A 7200-nucleotide genomic window follows, 5' to 3' on the forward strand; every position below is an offset into this window, starting at 1 on the left:
GAGTTGATGAGAGGAAGATCTATCATGAAGAGATCAAGCCGGCTCTGCAGCTGAACACTCATTAATGTTCATCCTCAAATGAAAGAGGAGGAAAAGAGAACCACGGTACCTTGTAGGGTTGCATTTTCAGCAGGAGGTTTTAAAATAGGATGTGGTGTTTGTCACATCACATTGGTTTTGGGGATGGCTTAAAGCCTGGAATTTGGCTTTGCTGAGGTACTTGTGTGAGTACACCTTCTCCCTGGATGATAACTGGGACGGGGGGGGGCATCCTGTCAGAGCCCTCCAGTGGTCCAGCACCCTCACCCGCAAAGATCAGTACCAGAACTGATCCATTACCTGCAATGATCTTCAAGTCCAATCTGCCCTGACCTGTTAATATAAGACCTGTGACCCAACCTGAGATTTAACACGCAGGCTTCACAGTCACTCTCTTTAAAGTGCTTCATTTTAACTTGCTCATTTGGAACATGTAGAGACATCAATTGAAGTCATAATTAATCGTAGCCTATTAAGCAGAATCAATCACCAACTATGCTGATACTCACTATGCTGTCATTGAGGATGCAGAAAAAGACTATCGTCCACTGTCCCTGGTTGAAGCTGGGTCCTGTGTTCTTGAGTCACATTCTGTGCAATCAGTGCAGGTTAGGAAACATCTTAGCATGCTCCTTCCACCAACACAAAACTTCAGAAGGATCCTCCTTGGGCGTCTTGAATTCGATGTAGTCTGCCACCTCATCCTGAAGGTTGCACAAGTTCATTGGCGGAGTCTTCTATGTCACCTGTAGATCATGGACTGGGTCTCTTCTCTGGTGGTTGGCACAGACCTGGTGTTCACTGTGGGGAGCTTCCAAGATTTTCCCAGAGAAGGAGGAAAGTCGATAAAAAAGGAAATAGAGCCAGAGAAAATGGTTGAAATCATTGATGGTAAAGTGCAAACATGCACTGAGTGTACTGCAGGAAAGAATAGTTTATTTTAATAAACTTAAACCTTTCTATGATTGTCTTGAACTCCTAATAAGATAATAATGCACGTCAGTTGCATGAGAAATGAATGAAAGGGAGGTTGTGATCTTTTGCCTTCAGGTAGCCTTTAAGGGAGCTCAAGATTGAGATTTGATTGTTGACATTATTCATTTTTCTCTTCAATTATTTGTGAGCCCCACATAATTATTCTAACAGGCATAATGGCGTATTTTTAACAAGATGCCGTTCTTAATTGTTAACAACACACCACTTCACCCTGGTGAAAAGCTTCAGGCTTTTCAGTTTGGGATGTAAGAACAGTGAGGGCTTATGCAGACGAGATGAGAGACACAGTTACAATTTAAGTCCGAATTTTGCAGCATTTTTCCTCCAGTGATGACAGCTTCAAACTGTCATTTGCTGTAGCACCTGTGGTCCTGCAGCTGTCCGTGTGTTTCCTCAGTGATGATGCGCTTAACTCACAGCTATCAAAAACTAATACATTTGGGCAGTTTTTAGAAACAGCAAAGTCACTGATGTTATTTTCACAGTGTCTGATCACACAAAATTTCAACCGGCTTGACCTTCAGTGATGTATTGTCCACAATTTGGTGTTTACCACTGGCTATTTTTGTCTTTGAGTCATCCATTTTTATGCAGTTGCTAGCTGCTAGCCCACATTGCTGTTGTATCAGTGGCCATCCATTATTTGGTTGGATTTGTATAAAGGTTATGTTGTAGGCTTTCACAAAAAAAAAAAAAAAAAAAATCCTGCCAGCTGTTTGATTAGCTGATTTAGATGTTGAAATACTGCGCTTTTTATTTTTGATTTGACTTTGTCCTCACCCACGGTCCGCCCAAATTTACTTGATTTTTATCCATGCCCATGAATTTATAAAAATACATGAATTGCCCATTTTGCCCCAATTTTTGCAGTTACCTGGTGGGTACCAGGACTCTGCCTCCTGTTCCTCTGGTTGTTCACAAGCTCTTTGGTCTTGCTGGCTTTGCATTTCAAGTGATTGCGGGTACACCATGTGATGAAGCTCTCTCCAGTCCAGAGGGAGTTCTGGTTGTCTGTGACATTACCATTTTGTCTGAAGGGTTGTTTTAAACCTGGACTTCGGCTTTACTGCTCCTTATCATCATTGTCAGTTCCTGAATGCATAAAAATCTGAATTTGGAGTGAGGAGAGTTGATGACTAGAAGAAACTGATGTGAGACAAGCGAGCAACAACCACCACAGCACTGTGATAGGTGGATACACATGGCAATCAAGTAAACACTAAAGCATATTTACTTTCTTTAAAGCTTAATATCACCTCTTGTTAATCACCACCAAGAAACACATTCAAATAAATGAAATTAACTATTGAGACCTAAACTTCCTGTAGGGGAAAATATTATTGCTGTTGCTAAGCAACTGTATCAACTAATTGTTCATGCCAAAATAGCATGAAGAAGATGATATGAGAGAAACCAATTTCAAGAAATCCCACTTGCTTTTATCTTTTCATCAAAGTTTCCACTCTGTAGCTTCAGCACTTCTGTTGATAGACCGCACACAATTACATTTTCATTCAATAAACATTAACTCAAGTGTTTGGCTCACACACAGACAGGGATGTATAATTTTGGTGAGGTATACTGTATGTGCAAAGAATATATGCATTTCCCTTCAAATGGTCCAGTTCCTGCCACAGTAATTTAATCACTTTAAATACTTTAGTCAGCAACAAATCCCTAAGAAAAAAAAAAAAAAAAAAAGTAGCCATGTGTTAGTCCTTTTTTGAGTACTTTCCCACCCTGTCTTAGGCTCTCAGCTCCAAACCCTGTGGTTCTTACTGAAGGTGTAAATCCTTCACAAACTCCACAAAAATGTATAGTTTCATTTTTTTTAAAAAAAACTTCAAGACACCATGCAGTCTTTGTTTGATTTTCATTTATATGTTTTCATGTATATGTGGGCATGGAAGTTTGAAAACATTGAGCAACAATGTATGTATGATTGGAGGTAAAACTCTGGTATGGTCCTTTAAATAGATAAAATCTGCCTTCCTCACATAAAATATTTCATATTATTCCCTTTTGTTCCCATCAGATTACTTTGTGAGATAACAATGTGTTTGTATTTGTTTATGGGCGCAGTGCTGATTCCCTTGTTGCTGACTGAAGCTGCAGACAGCCCAGTGGTAAGAGAGGAGGGAGAGAGGTAAATTATTCACACATGATAAAACCATTGTGAACAGCCTTGCCATCCCCCGGGCCAGTGCTGTAGCTGTAATTATATATTAGATCTGAGTGGTGCAGAGCTGCTGGGCATACAGAGGGCGGCTAGGTGGCATTTTACTTTACACAGAGAAGCTGATTGTGTGTCAAAGGTATAGTATGTGATAAGAGCAAGCTATTAGTGCTAATTACTTTGTTGAGTCTGAAAACAAAAGCCATGTAATTAATGGGTGTGTAATCCAGTGATGTGATATGAAAGAACACATTAAATCTGACATTTTTAATTCTAATTAGCCACTGCCTGCAATGATCAGTTTCTGATTTGTGTGACCTCAGTCTGTCAGAATTCATGTAAGTTTTCTCCGTCAACAATGACTCCTCAGGCTGGAAGAAAGTTACGGGACAATATTGGGAGGAAACAGTTCAGCAGAGAGACACTGACACTGAACTATTTAACTGAACTAATTTTGCCTTATTGAATCAAGACTCATTGTGTGCATATTTGGAAGCATATTAAAGGAGAAGGCTGAATATGGCCAAAGGAAAATTTGGCAGCAATGTCATAGCAAAGCTATGGGCACTAAAAACTAACTTTAAGGTAAGGGAAGTTTGTTTGTACTTATCAAACAGAGGAAATTCAAAGTGCTTTACAAAAGATGAAGACATGCATTACAGCATTCAATTCATTTGTACTTTAACTCCAGATTCTATGAGTTTTGGTATAACCCTCTGAGGCCATTGCTAGAGTGGGTTCATTCCTTGCTCATGCTCAAGCAGGAGCCCTTTCTTATTCCCTTTGAATATCATTGCTTGTGTCTCAAAGGATGCACAAGGTAACATTTAGCATTTGTAAGAGGCACACTGGCTTTTCAACTAACTCCAATGTAAACCCATCCACAGCATTATGAGATGACCAGAGCAACTGCTCCATCTGTCCGACATGTTCTTATCCCTGGAACACATTAAGCCTCCCTGCTACAAAGCCTTTCTAACACATGGCTAATGTTGTAAAATGGTCACAGTTTGGTTAAGTTTAGGCACCAAAATTACTTAGGTTTTAGAAAAGACATGAACCCTATTCTTCTGGCTGAAAGTCGTTTGTTTGACCCATCCTAACACTTACCCTAACCACCCCAACATCTTGACAGCCTTCTTGCTTTTTGTACTGCGTCATGTTGCTCTAACATTGCCACAGATGGGTTTACAGTGGAGTTAGTTGAGCCCAGTGCATCTCACACAGATGCTAAGGGATACCTTGTTGTGTCTGCATGAGACACCAACAGCTCTGACACAGCTGAAGTATTTGATGCATGAGGGAGAGGGCACAATTAAAGCACCACAAATAACAATCACAAAATATTCAATACAGTGTGAGTCACAGGAAAATGAGAGTGATTCCAAAAATAGAAACAAGTGAAAGAGCATGGGGAGCTCATAGGTAATTAGAACAGTTAGAATTAGGACTCTCTTTCAAATCAAACATCTTAAGAGATGAGTGGAAAGTATTCTTCTTGCATCTCCAACTCCATGGGGAATCTGTGATGAGCACTGGGATGAGGGTGGACAGCTCTGGCCTCTAGCTTTTGGTTGGGCCCTTAGAAAGCTACACAACCTCAGAAATCAAGACTCCCCTGGAGGACAGAAGACTCACTCTGTGTGTGTAAATGTGTCTCTCTGACAGAAGTAATGTTGTGTAGGGATGACAAGGTTTTGTGCATTTATGACTGGTTGTTTTCTGGGAAAAAAACATACTGTACAAAGCTTGTGAGTTTTGAGTTTCTGTATGAATGGACAGATGACACAGAGGGTGCAAACTCTGTACCACAGCATCAGCTTGAAAATACAGACTGGAGTGTATTTGCCACTCAGGCCACTGTATAGTCAGTTGACTCCTATGATCTGAAGCTGTGGATGAACAGAGAGATCTGACTACTGCTGAAAGCATGCGACACCACTTTCCGATCGGGCAATATGCAGGCTTACAGTTCAACTAGGGTTAACCTAATAAGCATTATCAAGAGGGCAAAGCCCAGCTACAAGCAAAAAACTGAGGTGCACTTCAACAACTCTGACCTCTGACACATGTGGTACCTGACCAACCAGCGACTCTTCCATCCTTGAAGAACAGCATTTATGCCACACTTTGACAGGAACAACCAGACATCAAGGCTGTATTCCCTGCAGACCACCGGCCCCTCACAGTCTCTCCCACAGACAAGTGTGCTGCACTGATGACTAATGCATGAAAGGTTGCTGGCCCTGATGGCATCCTCATGCAAGTGCTCGAGGCCTGGGCTAGACAGCTGACTGAGATCCTGAACGACATCTTCAACCTGTAACTGGTCCAAACAACTGATGTGATTTAAAACAATCTCAATTGTGCCAGTGCCTAAACACTCCACTGCAGTGAGCCAAAATAACTTGGGCCCTGTTGCACTCACCCCCACCATCATGAAGTGTTTAGAGAGGCTTGTCCTGGCTCATCTCAAAACCTGCCTGCCACCCACAATTGACACCCTGCAATTTGCCTACTGAGAGAATAGGAGTACAGAGGATGCCATCTCTATAGCACCACATCCCTCTCACACCTCAACAACACGAAAACCTATATTAGAATACTGTTTTTTGACTTCAGGCCAGCATTCAACACAATCATCTCCTCCAAACTCAGTTATCATTGAGTGTTAGATTAGGCCTCCTCAACCCTCACCATGAACACTGGCATGGCACAGGGCTGTGTGCTGAGCCCTATCCTTTACTCCCTTTTCACCTATGATTGTACACCTACACATGGTTCCAATACCATTATAAAACTTTTAAACAAAACAAAGGTGGTTGGCCTCATCAGTGACAACAATGAGTTGGCCTTCAAGGAGGATATCTAACACTGGATGGCATAGTGTGCCAAGAACAACCTGGTCCTCAACACCAAGAAGACCAAAAGGATCACTGTGGCCTATCAATGGTGGCACACACAACCCAGTCTGTATCAATGGGACGAAGGGTGAGTGTGTCTCCAGCTTCCGCTTTCTGGGTGTCCACATCTCTGAGGACCTCTTTTGGACCCTCAACACTTCAACGCTGATCAAGAAGGATCACCTGTGTGTCTTCTTGAGGAGACTCAAAAGGTTCATCTGACTCTGGTGAACTCCGCTGCACCATCGAGACCATTCTTACCAACTGCATCAAAGTATGGTATGGCAACAGTTGAGTTTCAGACCGGAAAGCATTGCAGAAGGTGGTGAAAACTGCCCAACTCATGACTGATTCTCCACTCCCCACCAGTGAGGCTGTCAAGCACGAGCGGCATCTGCAGAGGGGACATAGCATTGTCAAGGACACCTCTCCCCTCAGTCGCAAACAGTTTACTGTCCTCCTCTCTGGAAGGCACTACAGGACTCTCTCTTCTGGGACCAGCAGGCTCAGGAACAGCCTTTCCCCTTCAGCTGTGTTACCTTGTTAAACTCTGATGTCGCCGCCAATCTCCCCTGCCCCTTCACCAATGACTGAAGTTTTCTTTCCCCTTTCAACCAGGCCACCCACCCCCTGTATACAACGTCTACTACTAACAGCACTCGTTCTTACATCTGCACTGTATATTTACACTTATAACTGCAATTGCCTACTCTAACTGCTGCACATGCTGTATATATCTTGAGAGAATTCATTTCACTCTGTTCATATTGTTAATACTGTTAATACTATATTTACTGTAGGGTATTCGTATGTACCACTCAGGATTATTTACAGTATACTGTACATCTCTATACATGTGTACATTTCTCTGCACTACTACTGTTAGTGCTACTGCTATTTGCACTTCTGGTTAGATGTTAAACTGCATTTTGTTGTTTCACTGTTTGTACTTGGTAATAAAGATGAATCTAATCTAAATCTAATCTAATCTAATGACACCCACTGAAAGGCTAGCCAGCAGTAGGGATAACTTGATGCTGGTGCAGATCAAAGGCAGGTGAACAAGTGCAGGGAGGAAGGTAAATG

This window comes from Chaetodon auriga, chromosome 14 (genome assembly GCF_051107435.1).
Source record: "Chaetodon auriga isolate fChaAug3 chromosome 14, fChaAug3.hap1, whole genome shotgun sequence".
Lineage (NCBI taxonomy): Eukaryota > Metazoa > Chordata > Actinopteri > Chaetodontiformes > Chaetodontidae > Chaetodon > Chaetodon auriga.